This window comes from Wolffia australiana, chromosome 16 (assembly GCF_029677425.1).
Source record: "Wolffia australiana isolate 7733 chromosome 16, ASM2967742v1".
Lineage (NCBI taxonomy): Eukaryota > Viridiplantae > Streptophyta > Magnoliopsida > Alismatales > Araceae > Wolffia > Wolffia australiana.
In genome coordinates this window covers 5108236-5127322 of record NC_135850.1, presented here as the reverse complement: position 1 = coordinate 5127322, position 19087 = coordinate 5108236, and the positions used below count along the sequence as shown (strand labels likewise).

At 45.3% G+C, this 19087-nt stretch overlaps 1 long non-coding RNA gene across 1 annotated transcript; it reads left to right on the top strand.

Moving 5' to 3' along the window:
* Nucleotides 1–13668: 13668 nt before the first annotated feature.
* Nucleotides 13669–15647, top strand: LOC144713778 (uncharacterized). Its single transcript, XR_013584147.1, has 2 exons — nt 13669–14843; nt 14921–15647. It is a non-coding gene; the product is annotated as an uncharacterized LOC144713778 (long non-coding RNA).
* Nucleotides 15648–19087: the final 3440 nt, after the last annotated feature.

Below are 19087 nucleotides of genomic sequence, written 5' to 3'. Positions count from 1 at the left end.
CACACCTCGCGTAGGTGCTGTAGGTGGTCCGGTATGGACCTACTGAAGACCAATATGTCATCGAAATAGACGACAACAAATCTACCAATGAACGGGCAGAGGACCTCGTTCATCAAATGCTGGAACGTGCTAGGAGCATTTGAGAGCCCAAACGGCATCACGTTCCACTCGAATAGGCCATCCTTAATCTTGAAGGCCGTCTTCCACTCATCCCCTGGACGGATGCGTACCTGGTGGTATCCGCTACGAAGGTCAATCTTTGAAAAGATAGTCGCTCCGGCCATCTGATCAAACAAGCCTTGCACACGGGGAATCGGGAATTGGTACTTCACGATGATCTTGTTGATGGCCCGAGAGTCGCAGCACATGCGCCAGGTGCCGTCTTTCTTTGGCGCGAAGAGTGCGGGGACTGCGCACGGGCTAAGGCTCTCACGGATGAGACCCTTCGACAGGAGTTCCTTCACCTGTCGGTACAGCTCCTGGTACTTCACCAGGTCCATCCGATAGTGGGGCAAGTTTGGGAGTGATGCTCTCGGCATGAGATCAATGGCGTGCTGGATGCTGCGCAATGGAGGGAGCGTGTCGGGGAGCTCGGCCGGAAACACCTCGCCGAACTCTGACATAAGCTCAACCAATTCCGGGGCGTCGGAAATGAGTGATGGACTCTCGGTAGGGACGCCGAGGGCGAGTGCAAAACACACAGGCTTGTTGCCGGGGTGCTCTAAAAGTCCCCGTCGGAAAATGCAGCCGGTTGTGACTAACGGGTATCGTGGCTCTCGCGGGGGCTTCGGCTTGTGGTCGATGCCAACCTCAATGGTCTCAGGCGTCAACGCCGGGAGCGGGACTCAAGTGGGCGCCTTCACCGACGAGTACCATAAGAGCTGGCGTCCGCAAAACACGAATGATACGGTGTTCGCCCGGCCATCTAGTCGGACGTTGTGGTCGAATAACCACGGGCGCCCAAGGATGATACTACCAATCCACATGGGTAATACATCGTAGATAACGGTATCCTCATACGTGATCATCTTCAGTGGGATGGCACACTAGTGCTTCACCGGGAGGGTGGAGGCATCAATCCACGACATGTGATAAGGTGCTGGATGAGGAGCTAAAACCAGGCCAAGTTTGGCCACGGCATCCTTGGAGACTGCGTTTATTCAGCTCCCGCTGTCGACGATCAACTTGCACGTTTGATCCCCGATCTTGAGATAGACCTAGATGATCAAAGAGCATTGTGCAAGGTCATCAACAGTCATCGTCGGTGTGACCGACCGTGACTGGCATGCGGCCGCGTGGTCTGGGGGCCGCTGGGAGGACGTGGAGCCCTGGGGTGGTGGGGCCATAGTCTCCTTCAACTCAACCGCGGGAGTGGTTGGCCGTGCAGGGGCCGAGGTGCAGTCCGGGATAGGGGTTGGGGTCCCGGCAAAAGACGGGTGCGGCTCTACCTTGGCCATGCCAAGAGACCGGGGTATGCGATCGGCGCACGGTATGCCAACGTTAACCAACGGTCAGAGTGGGGCGATGGTACTCGAGGTCGTGGGTGTGATCACGATGATCCCCAATGGTGCCTCGCAATCATCGTCATCCTCGGGGCATTCACCCTGGCAGACGTCGACCTGAAGGTCCTCCTCCGGGGGGGGGTCGATCGGGTTCCCCTTGAAGTCTACGAAGTTCAAGGAGGGGCAGTCGGATCGCCGGTGGCCGAACCCCTTGCATTTGAAGCACTGCACGCCACTAGTCGTCCGGGCAGGGAATCTAGCGGTAGACTCCACGGATGAGGTGGGTGGGGTGGTATGGGCCGGAGTAGTCGTCTTCGGGCTGGCGACCTTCAACGTGGGGAGGGTGTTTCTCGTCCACCCAGTGGTCATAGTCGTCCTCGTACTCAGACTCAGGGCTGAGGGGGTTGCAGCCCTCGCCGAAGGGGTATCGCCGACGTGGAGTTCTCCATAATGTACTCGCTATCCTCAACGATCTTGTAGGCTAGATCGACGGTCGCGGGAGGATAAAATCTTTTGGCTGAACGAGGTCGAAGCCGCGGCAAGACAGTGAGAACCCCCCATGACTTGGGCTGACATGATGCGACGATTGAGGGACAAGTATGTCCCGACCCACCACATGACCCACATCCTCTTGAGGTGGCTCGACCTGAAACAAGGTCAACGGAAGGCACGTGAATGCATCACTGAGTTCGAATAGTGTCGCATGCGGTGCACAACGGTCGATCAGTTCAAGCAGCAGATTGTCTATTTCGTCCGTGGCCTAAGGTCCGAGCTCGGAGCGAAGGTTCTGGAGTAAAACCCAGCAACCATCAACCTAGCCTACAAAATAGTAGAAGGTAGCGAATACATCTTGAAGAACGCCACGTCGGCGGTGACCACCACCGCCAGGGCTACAACCTCCACAGCTCCACCACCAGAGCGGCCACGAGCATGGGATGGACGAGGACTACCCCCTCAGCTGTGAAGTCTCCCAGCCCGACGACGACGACGTCAGCCAGCTCCACCCCGCCTTCTTCTTCGGTGGACTCTACCGCTACCAGCAGCATGCAGTGTTTCAAGTGCAAGGGATTCGGCCATCGAAGGGCCGATTGCCCTTCCTTGAACTTTGTGGATTTCAAGGGAAACACAATTGACCCACCACCGGAGGAGGACCCCAAGATTGACGTCTACCAAGGTGAATGCCCCGATGATGAGGAGTGTGAGGTGCCCGTCGGAGTCATTATGATCACACCCACCTCCGCTCCCATGAGCACCCACGCTCCCCCCCGACCACTGGTTAACGTCGGTCTACGGTCCGCCAGCCGAACCTCCCAGGCTTCCGGCACTACTACAGTGAAGTAGTCCCCAACGCCAGCTGGAACCCCAGCCACTACCACGACACCGGCCTCAATGCCCCAGGGTACCCGATCTCCTACGCGCAACCCAGATATCTCGACTACACGTCCGTCACCGTCGGCCACGCCATTAGTGACCATTGACGATCTCGCGCAGCGTTCTTCGATCTTTTATATCTATCTCAAGATCAGGGATCGATCGTGCAAGTTGATAGTCGATAGCGGGAGCTGCATTAATGCAGTCTCTGAGGACGCCACGGCCAAGCTCGGACTGGCCCTAGTGCCCCACCCGGCGCCGTATCACGTATCATGGGTAGATGCTTCCACCCTCCCGGTGAAGTATCAATGTGCCATCCCTCTAAAGATGAGCACGTACGAGGATACGATTATTTGCGACGTCTTGCCCATGAGGATTGGCAGTATCATCCTTGGACGACCGTGGCTATTTGACCACAACGTCCGGCTAGATGGCCGGGCAAATATCGTGTCGTTCATGTTTTGGGGACGCCAACTACTATGGTATCTGTTGGTATGGGCACCGACGCAGGTCGCGCCCCCCACCCCAAGGATTGACGCTCTCAAGGCTGTTACGGATCGTAAGAAGAAGCTCCCACGAGAGACAAAGTACCCGATTATCATGAATGGGTGCATATTTCGATGTGGACTTCAAGAGCAGCCCGATGATCTACCTGTGTGCTACGCGCTTGCCTTTGACGTCCCTTCGGATGACCCATCGCCCACTTCAGATGCCCTAGAGTTAGCCGAGCCCATGTCAGAGTACAGTGAGGTGTTCCTTGACGAGCTTCCCGACACGCTCCCACACGTATGCAATATCCAACACACCATTAACCTCGTACCGGGTGCATTGCTCCCAAACTTACCCCACTACCGGATGGACCTGGTAGATGAGCTGTATCGATAGGTGAAGGAGCTCCTGTCGAAGGGCCTCATTCGTGAGAGCCTCAGTCCGTGTGCAGTCCTAGCAATATTGGCGCAAAAGAAGGATGGGACTTGGCGCATGTGCTGCAATTCGAGGGCCATCAACAAAATCACGATGAAATACCGATTCCCGATTCCCCGCGTACGAGACTTGTTCGACCAGATGGCCGGAGCGACTATCTTCTCGAAGATTGATCTTCGTAGTGGATACCACCAGGTTCGCATCCGACCAGGGGATGAGTGGAAGACGGCCTTCAAGATTAAGGATGGCCTCTTTGAATGGAATGTGATGCCCTTTGGGCTCTCGAACGCCCCCAACACGTTCGAGTGGAGGTCCTGCCCCCGTTCATTGGAAGATCTGTCGTTGTTTATTTTGATGACATACTAGTCTATAGCCGGTCCCGATCCGACCACCTCCAACACCTACGCAAGGTGTGTTCTGCACTACACCGAGAGAAGCTTTATGCTCACCCAAAAAAGTGTAGTTTCTTCTCCGTAGAGGTTGCATTCTTAGGCTTCATCTTGTCGGAGTGCGATGTGCCGGCCGACCCCGCCAAGGTCGAGGCCATCTCTATGTGGCCGCAGCCGAAGGACGTCCACGACGTCCGGAGTTTTATCGAGCTAGCCACCTTCTATCGCCGGTTTGTGCCAAATTTCAGTGGAGTTGCCGTGCCCATCACAGATTTGATCTGTCTCGAGAGGTTCGAGTGGACGAAGGCTGCCGAGAAGGCCTTCGAAAAATGTAAACACCTTATGACCATAGCCCGTGTATTATGACTACCCAACTTTGAAAGGGTTTTTGAAGTTGCGTGTGATGCCTCGACCATGGGCATGGGAGGAGTCCTTAGCCAGGAAGGGCACCCTGTTGAATTTTTCAGCTAGTAACTGGACGACACAAGGCGCCCTTACGAGAATTACGACCATGAATTCTACGCCATCGTCCAATCCTTGAGACACTGGCGCCACTATCTTCTTCCGAAGGAGTTCGTCCTTTACTCCGATCACAGTGCACTGAGGCACCTTCACGACCAGAAAAAAGTCAGCGATCGGCACTCGCGTTGGATAGAATATCTGCAAGATTACACGTTTGTCATCCGGCATAAGAAGGGGAAGGACAATGTGGTCGCCGATGCCTTAAGCCGTTGACTGTATGTCCTCAACAAGATGAGAGTACATGTCACGGGGTTCAAGCGGATGATGGAGGCCTATGCAGACTGCCCCGACTACGGGAAGATCTTTCGCGTCGTTAGTGGTGGTCTGATGACTAAGCACAGTGAGTACTGCCTCTCGGAAGGGTACCTCTTTCGTGGGAAGAGGTTGTGCATTCCTTGCACTTCCGTACAATATTTCCTTATTTGGGAAGCACACGCAGGTGGCCTCAGCAGACACCCGGGAGTCAACAAGACCATACTTGTGTTGGAATACTAGTTCTATTGGCCCTCCTTGAAGAGGGATGTCGGCAACATTGTCTCCAGATGCTTGACGTGCTCCCGAGCGAAGATCAAGCAGAATGCTGGCCTCTACAAGCCCCTACTGGTGCTGACGCGTCCTTGGGACGATGTTAGCTTGGACTTCATTCTCGGTCTTTCGAAGACCGCCCATCGACACGACTCTATCTTAGTCATCGTCGACTTTGTGCCATGTTTGAAAAATGCCGACGCTTCGCGTGTAGCGACCTTGTTCTTCGACGAGATCGTGAGGCTTCACGGCTTACCCCGATCGCTGGTTTCCGATCGAGATGTCAGATTTACGAGCTATTTCTAGAAGACACTCCAGATACTTATGGGCACAAAGCTATAGTTCTCCTCCACGTATCACCCACGGACTGACGGACAGATGGAGGTTGTCAACCGTAGCCTAGGAAACTTATTGCGCTCCCTCATTGGGGACAACCTTACATCGTCGGGCCGTGTACTCCCACGCGCAGAGTTTGCTTACAATTCTCGGTGAGCCGTACTACGGGTCGCGCACCGTTTGAGATTGTTTATGGCGAGATACCACGGCGACCGCTAGACCTCGCCCCCCTAAACCCTCATACTAGAACCTCTGAGGAGAGTATTTCATTAGCTCGTTACATGAGGGACATGCATCATAACATTCATTCTCACATCATTTTGCAAAATGAGAAGTACAAAACCGCCACTGATGTAGGTCGACGTCTTGTCAGTTTTTCCGAGGTTGACCTCGTCATGGTCCGATTGAGGTCCGAGAGATATTCTCCTAGGGTTGCTACGAAGCTTCACGCTCATAGTGCCAGACCTTTCTCGATAGCCCGTGTGATTAACGAGAATGCTTACATTGTGGGGGATCAGTTCCACCTTTAACGTTAGTGACCTAACCCCATACCACTCTACGCCAGAGAGTCTGAGAGCCCTAGAGTCTCACACCCTCACTGGCCTATCGAGTGATGCGAGTGAGAGACCCATCTTCCATACCACCCCCACTGAGGCATGAGCATGTCGAGTTTATATTGCAAGAAGTAATTAACGTTGCAGCGTGTTCCAGCGGGTTCCGACAGCAAGAAAGGAAATTGTCCAATTGGAGTTGACGATGGACAAATTTTTGGATGAAATTTTGGATTTAGATTTTTATATATTGAATTCAATTTTCAAAAAATCAATTTCTAAATCTAGAGAGAGAAAGTAGAAGAATTAACCTAGAGAGATAAATCAGTGGAATTTGGGGGAAAAATGAACTAAAAGTGAAATTCAACCCTAATCTAGAAATCTAAGTTGCCAACATACATGAAAATCAATGTATAACTAAGGATTAAAAGTCAGATCTTGAATCAAAATCAAAATGCAATGTTAATTTCATTTCAAATCAGGTTCAAGGGCATGTACATTTTGCCCATGCCTTGGCGTTTTTAGAATCGTTCAAGAAGAAGTTCAAAAGGCAAATTGGAAACTTACAATTTTCAATGATGAACCAAGATCTGTCGACTTCCAAAGCATCACCTATGTCCTTCTTGGCCAAATCCTTGGGGAGAGCTTTCAAAAGTCATTTTCCCCTTCTTCCTGACCTCCTTTTAAACATCGAACCGTCTGGATTGTAGAGGATGAAAAACAAACCTACCCTCAAAATTTGGGTGCAATCACACGACTAGATCTCAAGATATTAAAGATTGACTGGCGTTTAATCATGGCCGTTGGATCACTTTATCTCTCTTCCATATATCTAAAAAAAGGCATTATTCTATTGGCTGACAACTTTCCTTGTTTTCTCCACCATTCGATCGCGTTCTGACACGTTTTTGCGCAATTCCAAAGGCCACAATCATTGCTCAATGATGTCGCATTTATGTAGAGGAGAATGCACCACGTCCCGCTCTGTATCCTTTTTTAAGTAAAAAAAATAAAAAATAAAGGTGAGCTTGCCTCGCATTAAACGCACATGGAATTGCTTACTATGTGCAATCAATGCACATGACTAATTGATTCCGCATACGAGGAATCTTTTAAAACTTATAAATATACACGTAATCGATTTCAGCATGCAGTCAATGTACACAGTGGTTACCAATTCTGCCTTTAATGATTATGAAAAAAGTTTCATTTAATGAATGCATGTGGAGATCGATTCTCTATGTGCATTTATTGCACGAAAAAGCTAACGCAGAAAAAAACAAATCATTCCTTTACCTTGCCACCCGTGCACGTTGGTCCCTTTGAAGTAATAATTTGCTAAATATGGCATTGGGTTTTGCAATGTCATAATGAGCCAATAAAGCTTTCCTTTCATGCATCAATGCACATGACTAATCGATTCCGCATACGAGGAATCTTTTAAAACTTATAAATATACACGTAATCGATTTCAGCATGCAGTCAATGTACACAGTGGTTACCAATTCTGCCTTTAATGATTTTGAAAAAAGTCTCATTTAATGAATGCATCTGGAGATCGATTCTCTATGTGAATTTATTGCACGAAAAAGCTAACGCAGAAAAAAACAAATCATTCCTTTACCTTGCCACCCGTGCACGTTGGTCCCTTTGAAGTAATAATTTGCTAAATATGGCATTGGGTTTTGCAATGTCATAATGAGCCAATAAAGCTTTCCTTTCATGCATCCACTCATTCCTCCAAATTTCGTGCGAATGACATGGATGCATGCTTTTTTAAATTCCAAATAAATAAAAATATATTCTTTCAGTTCTAAAAATCATTTTTTGGCTAAATTATGGCCAGAAAATTATAAAAAAATATAGACAAATGCCCAAAAATTAGTTAAACCGTCACCAACCTCTAGCCAAAGATTTTATGCCCTGTAAAAAATATTTCTTTAATGCAATAAGGTTAAATACCACGTAAAAAATACTAAAAATTAAAGAACAGTCATAAAATCAGAATGCAAGTCATTTATGTCCATTTATGTATGATAACATTCAAATATGGCCAATAAAACACATATATGTAATGCAATATACATCAATATAACATTATAATGTACAAGTTATCACTTTGCTTGCATTCATTTCCAATCATCGTTATTGATCTTCGGCCGTCATCGCCTATGCTAGGTTCTATCCAATCCCCATTTTCTTAGTCAGTATTATTGCCTCCCTTAGTGCCTTCTTCCGCTATTTGTTCTTTCTGTCCGAGTTAAAGAGTTACACATGGGATAGCCACCCTCATTGAGTGTTAAGATACTTCTTGTGGTGGAGGATTGGTTACTTGATAACAATAGTCTTGGACGCCTTTAGGCCATTGAGCTCCTCCCATCATAAGCATTCTAGTGATCTACACGGATCCATGGGAGTTTGATCATGACAATCCCCTTCTGGGAAATCAAATAAATCATAATTCTGAATCAATAGGTTGCTTCTATTCACTTGTTAAGAGCTATTTCTAAAGTGCATTCATAGATTGCCGTGCATACTCTCTAAATCCTGTGTTGTAACATGTGCCGTTTGATCCCGGCGACTACGTGTTATATCAGTCCGTGGATCTAACTAATCCTGCTTGTGGATCTCATTAATCATCCATGACCTAATGGATCTTAATCTGTGATAATGTAATAACTGAAATTTTATTTATATAATTTCTATTTTATTTGGAACTGCGTCATCTTGAGTTAGATCATGTTATTCCCCAAATTAACTATATATTTACATGCCATGCATAATTTTCTTTTTTTTCTCTTTATCGACACTTTTTTGTAAACCCTCACTGATTTATTTGAAGTGAAGAAATTGATTACTAATGAATACGTGGTACGTTTATGTGTGTCCTAATTTCAATGAAATAAATGGCACAATTATCCCTATCCTAAAGCACATATTGGAACTAATTTATTGATCAAACAAACTTAAAGTGGTAAAATATAATTAAAAATCACCAAATACATTGATGTGATTATAAATACTAGAGGCCAGGATGGTTCGTTAAATATCTTGTCCAGATAGGAATTTAGTATCTTATAGAAGCATGTTTTGATGTTGTAATCTTTATTTCTATTGTTTTTTCAAATGACCGTGACATTTTTTCTAGTTTTAGTGTTTTGTATGAAAATGGAAGTGAACCTTGAAGCTGCACACTTTCATGAAGTGGCTGGTCCGGGTCTAGTACCTACTCTAATGCATGAGGATTCATCCATTTCAGAAAAAATATGTTAAGTTGGTCATTATGGTGCATTAAGTTTAATATTTTTTCCTGCTTGTATTAGATTTTCTTAAAATAAGGGGAGATAAAATTCTTTCCTTGCTTTTCCTTATTTGTTTCTTGTACTTTTTTTAATCTTCCAGGAATCACAAACAAGAAGCTCGAGTATAGAACTCAATTCCTCTCTACTACAAGAATCAGTCCTACTTCTGTCTGATCCTCTGATCAAGAGACATCAACTCAAGTTCGCAAATATGAACCTCTAAATTTATTTGAGAATTAATGTTTCTACATGTGCATTTAGGATGCTACATGCTTCAATAGGGAGGGAAGAAGTTTATATTTTTTAGCATCATAAACATTTATGAATATTCATCTTGCAATTTAACTAGGGGTGAATAAATATCTCTTGAGTGCAACTAGAATGATCACTCAAAGTACAAAATATTTCCTCCTTTGGATGAAATGTATTTCTAGGGACCATATGCTTTTATAGTGTATCATTATCATCCTTGGATGATGAAAACTATATTTTAATAATTATGGAGTCAGTTTTCAGTTTGGCAAGAAGGGTGTGTTGGTATGATATCCATTCTATTTCACTTCCATACGTATTGTTACTCTTCATATGCTAAACTCTACTTTGATATCATTCATTTTATCATCAGTAGATAGTCTTTACGTATTATATATTTTTTCCCGTTCCCCAAAAAATGAAAGTAAAAAAAAACATGAAAGTACTAAGCATCGAGCATAGAAGAACATACAACAGAAGAAGATAAAATATGGTTTGGTTATTTGTTGAGACATCATAATTTTGTTCCCCGCATCATGTGCTTTATTACTTCTTCCTAAATAACAAGCACACAATTGTTGAAAGATTTATATATAATACATCAATACATCACCATGTTTCTCAGTATTCTATATCAACCTTATTAGTCCAAATCTGTGGAATAGGCTTTATGCGGTGACATAACCATTCTTTCATCCTCCCTTAGCCCTCTTTTAACTCTTCTTCTGAGCTTTACTGTCTTTTTCATTAACTTTCCCCATTCACACTCAGTTAGCATTTTGCAATCTATCCTCATCACTAGTATTTTATTAGGATCACTTTTTCATAGTATATGCTCAGTAAAAGGTTGATATTATGTTACTTATAATTTCAGATGGAATGAAATCTAATGAGGGATTAATCACTAGGTATATGTGGTGGCGACCACGTCAATGCACCATCTTCGGACACGCCGCCACCGTCATCCGAGACGTCTTGCATCCTGACTCATCAATAACATCAACTGCAGAACCGCCCAGATAACGATCAAGTCAATGCGCTGGAATCGGACTCGTTTCCACTTACACACAACACGTCATGCATCATGACACGTCATCAACGCCAGATCCAGAAGTACCCTTTGACGTGATACGATAGCACGTCATCTATTTTATCTTATCTCTCATATTTTCTCTTTCCTCCAAGGCCTATATGTAGGCCAATGTTGCACGATACACTTGGCGAATCTATTGTCAAGAATTGAAGTTTTATTCTTCTTGGAAGATTTGCCCTAACTCTCCCCCCCTCTCGGGTCGCCGCTGCCACCGCTCGTCGTTGCCACTGCCGCCCCTCTTCGCGTAGACCGCCGTCCGCGCAGGCCAGTCGCTCGTGCAGGCCGTATGTCTGCACAAGCAAGCCGCCCGCGTGGATCGCCACCCACGCAGGCCGACAGCTCGCGTAGACAAGCCGTCCGCGCAGGATGCTAGTCTGCACAAGCAAGCCGCCCATGCGGACTGCTGCCCACGCAGGTAGCCACCCGCGCAGGCCTGCTCGCGCGCCGACCGCCGCCCATGCAGGTAGCCGCCCGTGTAGAGCCATCCACGTGCAGACCGCCGCCCACGCCAACTGGTCGCCCGTGCCAGCCACGTGCTTGGCCGCCTGTGCCTGCTGCGCACCCGGCTGCCTGCGCCTGCCGCGCCCTGGCTGCCTGTGCCCATCGCGCCCCCTACTGCCCTCTCAGCCACTTGCCGCCGCGCATGCCATTTAGTTGGATCCGCGACACCGTGTCAAAGCACACGACAATCTCCAGCGCCAATGATGCATCAAGAATCTCTCGCAACATTGTCACGCACTAATCTAGTGTTGAGGTACTTCTACATTGTTTGGTGTCCCGCGTTCTTCATCTAATGTTCCTCGAGAGTTCATCCACCGCCGTCAGTTTTGAATTTTTTCAGGCGACTAGTTGAATATGTTATTGAATCTTCAAGCGGATGACCATTCAAATTTATTTATTTTGGTGCTTGGCATCACCGCGGTGGTTGAAGACAATACTCCCGCCCTCGACGAGGAAAGGTGCTGCACCATCACTATTTCATCGGATTTAATTCTTTGGAATCGATCGTGTGATTTGTGGTCTGGTTCTATCCTACCCATTCCTTAGTTGGCCAATATCCTACGCCCGTTGTCAACCTGTCCCGTCTCCTCTAGTCATCTTGCATCAATATGATATTCATGATAGGGTGACTCGGCTATGAGATACGTGAGGTCCCACTCATGTAGTGCGGCGTGAGATACCTTATACCTGTATTGTCATATCTAGACAAAAGTACATATGTATATCTCAGTTCAAAAAATCTGCTCAAAACATAAGTGATTCTTAGTTTATATAATATTAGAATCCAAATTGGCATACATAGTTTTAATTCATAGCATGTAATTAATGCATTTTGATTTCATTATGAAAGAATGACCTAAAGAAAAATAATGACCCACGAAACCAGCAGCAAAGATTGCCTTGACCAAGACAGTTGGGCAAACGATCGCCCTTTATCCCGCGGGCCCCCAAGAGCCGAGATACAAAGACGATGACGTGTTATCGTGCCCAGCCGATTGCGCCGCCCGCTGGAGCACCTACGCCACCAGTCAGGAGACCCACATTACTCGCCCAACTACCAGAGCTGCCCATTCCAGTCGTCCGATCAGCCGCGCCGCCAGCTCGGCCGCCCGCGCCGTTTGCCTGGAGCAGACACGTAGCGTCCCTGTCGGCTTCGTTCAGGATTTTTCTTGACCCGGTGCAGACCACCCGCTCTTCCACGGACAGGATGATGAGCGGCGGATGCGCTGCACCGCCGTACGATCCGCATGGTAACGGCCAACCGTCGTTGCCCTACCCCACGCGCTGAGATTGCACTTGACTCCTTGGAGGCCCACGCCACCGGGTTGAGCCCACCCGAGATTGCTAACAGCCAAGTCCCTCATTGACCCCATACCCTAGCACCCGTAGAAGGTTCTCATTACGTTCGCCCAGCATGTTTTGTCGCTGCATCATGATCATCATGCTAGATCTTCATATAGGCATGCAAAGTATAAGCAGGCTGCCAACCTGTAGAGTCGACTCGGAGTGTTAGATGTGGGAAACCGAGTGTCGGTGAGACTTTGGTTGGAGAGTTATTCTCCCGAGCGGCCACAATGCTACATGTTCGTAGCGTCGGCCCGTTCTCGACCCTACGACGAGTGGGCAGACACGCCTATGTCTCCATAGTCCCTCCTTCCTAGGGGACCAGCTCCACCTCTAATGTGGCGGGCCCAATCTTGTGCCGAGCCCCTTCTCTCCCCTCCTTCCTGGCCTTTCTAAACCCCTTCAATGTGAGCGAGTTTGTTGCGACCACTTCCCTGGTGATCTCGCCCGATTGGCACGAGTCAGTCGATCGTATATTGCTTGGGGTAATTAACGATGCAGGGGACAGGGTACCGTGAAGGCTCCTATGTGCAAGTGTGGATGACTCGGTCGCCACAGAGCACAACCTACGCCACCGATGAACAGGCCCTTGCCGGATGCCGCCACTAGCTACCCCAACTCGATGGAGGCGAGTTCTTCTGACCCCAAGAGGATTGATGGCGCATGCCATCAAGGATCGTCGACGGCGTTGTTCGCGTCGCCTGCCACTATCATCGAAGATCAGGTGATAAATGCCCGATTATCACGTTTTCGTTTTCGTCATTCTTCCTCGTGCTTTGTGTTTTTCCCGTTCTCATCGTTGTGTTTTTGTCGCATTGGTGAGGTGTCCCGTACGCCCGTCATCGTCATCACGGGGAGGGACCCCTAGTTTTTGCCTCCCTCATGATTTCTTTTATGTCTTTATTTTTCTTTTATTTTATAATGTGGGAGCCCATTTATATAAGGGCCCCCCTAATAGACCCATTTCGCCCCTTATTGACCCATTTAGGGGTCCCACTTGACCTCCTCCCTTTGTAATGGAAGATGGGGCACCCTAAACAGGATAGACCAGGAAATATCAAAGTGAATTTGTGTTTGTGTCTTTCTTGGTCTCATCCCTCGTTCAGAAAGAACGAAGAGGGGGGAGAAGAGGAGGAGCTTGGAGGAGAAAAAATTGCTGAAGGATTGGAGGAGATTTGATCAGAGGAAGGTGAATCTGGCCTCCAAAGTGGCCAAACCCTTCCCGAGTATTCTCCCATCGCAGCAGGAAATTGATCCTGTGGCGATGATTTTCAACGTCCGTCGGTCGCTTCATCGAGCCGAGAAGAGGAAATGCGTTAAGGAGCAGAATTGTGACAAGGGGGTAGGAAATCGATAGGGAGGAGTCTATTCGGTCGACCTCGTGACCGAGATCCTTCCTGATTTTTCCCCCTCCGACCGCCGCCGGAATTTCGCAGCCCGAATTGGCCCACCAATGCCTTTTGTTCCCCCCCTCCGATTGCGCGCTTGTAACGGGCGTATCAAGCGAGTCAGTGGCCGTTTGCAACCGTGGTGAAGACGCCCACGGTGGACTTACTGATATCCACACCGATTCCAGCATCCCTGCAGCCGTGTGCTCCAAATTCAGGCGCAGCAGTTCTCCGGCGGAAGTTTCAGCTGCCGCTTCTCCCTCGGGTGGTCAATTTTGTCCGGCACTGAACGCGAGGTTCATTGCTCTCGGTCGTTGCCACAGGGAGCGCAGCCTTCCATCCCTTTACCTGGACGAGGAGACCCATATCTCGGTGGGATTGACGAAACTTTGCTTGGGCTGCTGTAGATTCTCCGCTGCCTAGGAAGACCCCTCCCTTGGACCCATTTGATATACGGCAACGGAGGGGCACCATCAGCCGTCCTTGTGCGCCGAGTCAATACCTGGGCCGGGGTTGATCAATTCAGCCGCCGAATTTACGAGATCGTGACCGCCCTGTGTGGGTTGCCCACGTAAGTGCCGCGCCGCCCAGGGTCGTCATCGGCCCGCGCAAATTCCGGGTTGGGACACCGTTCCGTGCTGGTCCATCTGAGGCCCCACTTGCCCAGGACGGCTGAGCGCCTGGCGAATTCCTGCAACTCCCTCCCACTCCTCTGACCGTCCATCGCACCTGCACTGCACTGCCAGTCGAGCATGCCGAATCCTCTCCGACTCCTCTCCACCGCATTCTGCCCTGGTCGCTGTATTGATGAACAACTTGCATGACGAGCCACCTGACGATGAGGTACGTCCTCCCTCCACCGCTTGTTATATTACTCCTCGCCATTTACCTTTGTCTTGACTCCACCGCCCTCGGGCTAGGTAGGGGAGAGAGGAAAGAATTGAGAGAAAACTACGAACATATTTTGAGCGCCTTACTAGTACAGACGAGTCCGTCCATTACGTGCGAGCCCTACGGATTGAATCCGTTCGGCCGTAACACCTTTGTCACTCTGACGAGGTTCGAGAGGCCACCGTTGCCGTCAACCGGCGACCCCGTCCAAGCTTGGAGTTCAGCGCCTCCCTCGAGTCGGAGTTTGCACGTAGGACGTTCATTCCATGAATCGCAGTTACATCAACCCGTTAGGTTTCACCCCTCGGAAGACGACACCATCGACGTTCGAATCTACTACCTATTATTGGTACCGAGCCATCATACTCTGTGCCGACCCGATAACGTCCTAGACGACTTTCGACATCACCAATATTCTCAGATCCACCAGTTCGATTGGACCCAATATTTGAGGCGAGTTTTTTCCTCTAACTATGTATCCATCCATACAAGTGGATCAATTGAGAAACATTGGGGACAGAAAAAACATTATTGAGAAAGCTTGCCCCAATCTTAGTAGATCTGGCACCATTACTACTTTGAGAGTCGAAACTTTTGTGCTTGTAGGATTGAAACTGTAATTTCAGTCGAAATACTTTAATTTCATTCTTAAACATCTCCAAAGGGGCACTATGATGGTTATACCATAGCAATGATTTTATGGATTTAGAGTATTGGATTTCTCTCAATGCAGAGGTTAAAATAAGATTGGCTTTATCATGTTCATCATCTATCTATGTCTTTAACTCCTAGGCTGGTTCCAAATGGCCTCAAAATATCAATTTTACCTTAGTTGTTCAGTAACAGTTTCCATGTGTTATTACTCCAGAGTTATAATTTTATTATTCCATACTTTAATTTCTTTGTATAATACCTCTCATTAAAACCTCTTAAAACAAATAATCTTGAAGTTTGATTTTACATTCTATTTTCCTTTCAAATCATTTAGTCCTGCTCGCTTTGCAAGTTATATAGATTTAATGGAAATGTGGGATTAACTTATGTTAGCGAGTGCTTCAAATCACAACTAATTTCAATAAATTGCTATTAATTTCTAAATAGTTTTGAAATATAGTTGTATCTGAAAATTTTTTTTCTATACTATCTAAAATGTATTTACTAAAATACTAATTGAGATTCTCGTGGATAAATGATTCTATGTGAATTTTTATTCTTATCATTCTATACTTTCGTTATTTCCAAAAAGGAAAACTATAACTATTATTGCATGTGTGTAAGCTGTAACGAGGCAATTAACTTGCATGAAGCAGACCAATTTTAAGGTTTCCCCTTCTGTAAGGAGCAAATACTGAAACATGGCGGTGTGGTAAACCTAAGGGAATGTTTGGGCCTTGAATTTCATGCTAAAAAAATGCCAATCCCCCAGGTAATATGAAAGATAAAAAATTAACTTTCATTTTAATTATTAAATTTCTGGAATAGATATCTGTTGACCTTAACAAATTGTAGACTCACATTTGAGTGCAGCTTGATGGTTATGGAATGACCCATATATTTAAAAGGTTAATATCATTCATTTGCATGTTAAAATGCTCTGCGTTTATCTTGGATTTAGCAAGGCTAAATCCATTATATTTTGTTTGTAAAGATCAACATACTTTTTCTGTATTGGGCATTATTCACTTTAAACTTTCGGACTTCAGGCTCGTATATATATACATATATTGATTTTATAAGTCAGAATACTGTTTTGGTGACTATTGAAATGTTCTGAGATTTAACTAAAGAATTTCAGTACTATATGAGGCTAGCTCATCTTTATCATATTCTAGTTTATTTCAATTATATTTAAGGATAGTTTGCCACACCATCACAATAGAATCATCATTCACAAGGGCATGATGTGCAAATCCTTGATCAACTTATTCAAAAATTTGAATTGAAAGGTTGCACGCTTCAGATATTTTGAGAGTTCAATCATATGTGGGATTGGATGGAACCCATGATATATTTTTAATAATTGACCTAAAAATTGATAGTTTAAGTGGATACGGAATAATCTAAGAAGGGAGGGGGGTGAATTAGGTTCTCTATCTGTAGTGATTTAATTTTATTTTAGTTAACATAGGATTTTTCTGTGTAAGAAATTATATTGAGGAAATGGAAGGCACAATTAAGTTTTTAAAGAGCTAGGGATAAATATTAATGATATTTGGGAGTATTCGTCCCGAGGTGATGATTTGACCTAACTGTGTTTGTGTGAATGCCCCCCAAACGAATCACGTGAAATAGGGATGAAAAAGGATACCCAAAAATAAACATTTGATGAAGCTCTATTGTCCTCAATCCCAAAGGTATTCCACAGAAATATGGGGTCCATTGTGTGTAAAAACTCTACAGAGAATGCAAATTTTGGGCTTCACGATGACTCAGCCTAAAGCCCATTTCAAAATGAGTTTTCCTTAATACCAAAATTCGTAGTATTGACCATAAATCATAACAAAAAAATAGAATGAGCAGATTCAATCCCCTATTTAAATACCTAATTCTCTCTCTTTTAGCCAACTAATCAGTACCAGATGATAATGATTACGAGTGAAGAATGGCCAACTTGAGATAAAAGCTTACGTTAACAGCACAAACTAGGTTAAGGACTATCAAAACAGAAGATATTCCATGGCCATGATGGAATCACAGCTGTTGAATCCTTTAACAAACCAGTCAAATACCCAAGGGTAATATTATGTATTTTTATTCCAAGCCCTCATCTTTCACCGATGAACACATTCTTGTGACGAGAAGGTGAATTCTGACCCAACCAATGCAAAATAGTGAGGAGTTGTCACATATCAACAGGAAAAGTTTATGGAGCATTTATCTTCTATATACCCAAATCGTCCAACCAGAATTATCGCCATTCTCAGCAAGTTTGGGACTGGTTATTGAAACATAAACAATAGAAGTCCTCCTTATAATTTTATTTGTCTTTTAATGTCTCCATCCAATGTGGTGACAGCCCTTCTACCTGGCGAGAGACAAGGGAAGGCTTATTATAGAAAACACACTTGAAGTCAAATTAGAAGAAGAAGCTGCCACAAGAAGGTTTGAGGCAGTTCATGATCCTCTAAACAACAACTGATTCCAATAAGTAAAAGTCTATCCTGAATGTGTATGCGAAGATTTATTCAGCTCATAACTGTCATAAGAGACAAACACAAAGATTCATAGCATGAACTTATTGTATATAATTAGAAATATCTCATTTTCACATTTGACTTAACAGCTGATCTGAATCTTTGTTTCAAACTGAATTTAGTTATTTTTTGCATTATTAATTCTCTATTATACATTTTTATTGTTTTGCATTAAACAACAACATATTAAGGAACCCTATTTTTATGTATAAACTAGTTGATTTTAATTAGATACTGAAATATTTCAAATTCATTTTGTCACCTTACCTGTCGGGATCGACAACCATCCCTTTTTATCTTTCTCATCTACCTAGGTACAAAAAACTAAGTCAATTGTACCATTACACCAATCCAGGACACATAAATGAACCATATCCACATATTTAGCTTCTCTATTTATGAATCTAGCAAAAACACATTTAATATTTTTCTAAGAACTATTAGTACAATTCCATAATTTTTTTCAATTGCTTAAACTTTGTGGGTCACTAAAAGCGTAGGCAGTTTGGTTGTCCAATTTATATCAGTTTAAATTGAATAAAAAAATGCACATGGATTTTGATTTCAGCTCAATAAGTTCATAGATTGACAATAAAGTTGTCTCAGCGAGAGCTAGGCTGTTTCCAAAGATTTAGTGCGGACCGCTGCATTTGGAGTCTAGCCATGGCCTTGGAGACAACAGGTACCTCATGGAGATGCACTATGTACTAGTTTGGGTGGAGGGATGATGGTGTTGTGCTGGATGGAGATTCTTATTTCTATGAAATTTCAATTCATCTCATGGGGCCCACATATATGTCAATCAGTCATCATTTCACAAATAAAAAGTTAGGACTAAGGTGGAGTTATCTACCTACCTCAATTGATTTATATCCAAGTTAATGAATTATTATATACAAGGTAAAGAAGGAGTATTAAATTTAAATATAAAATTATCTCATAGATATATTTTCAGGTATAGAAAATAATATTTATGAAAAATTTAAATTTGATTTATTTAAT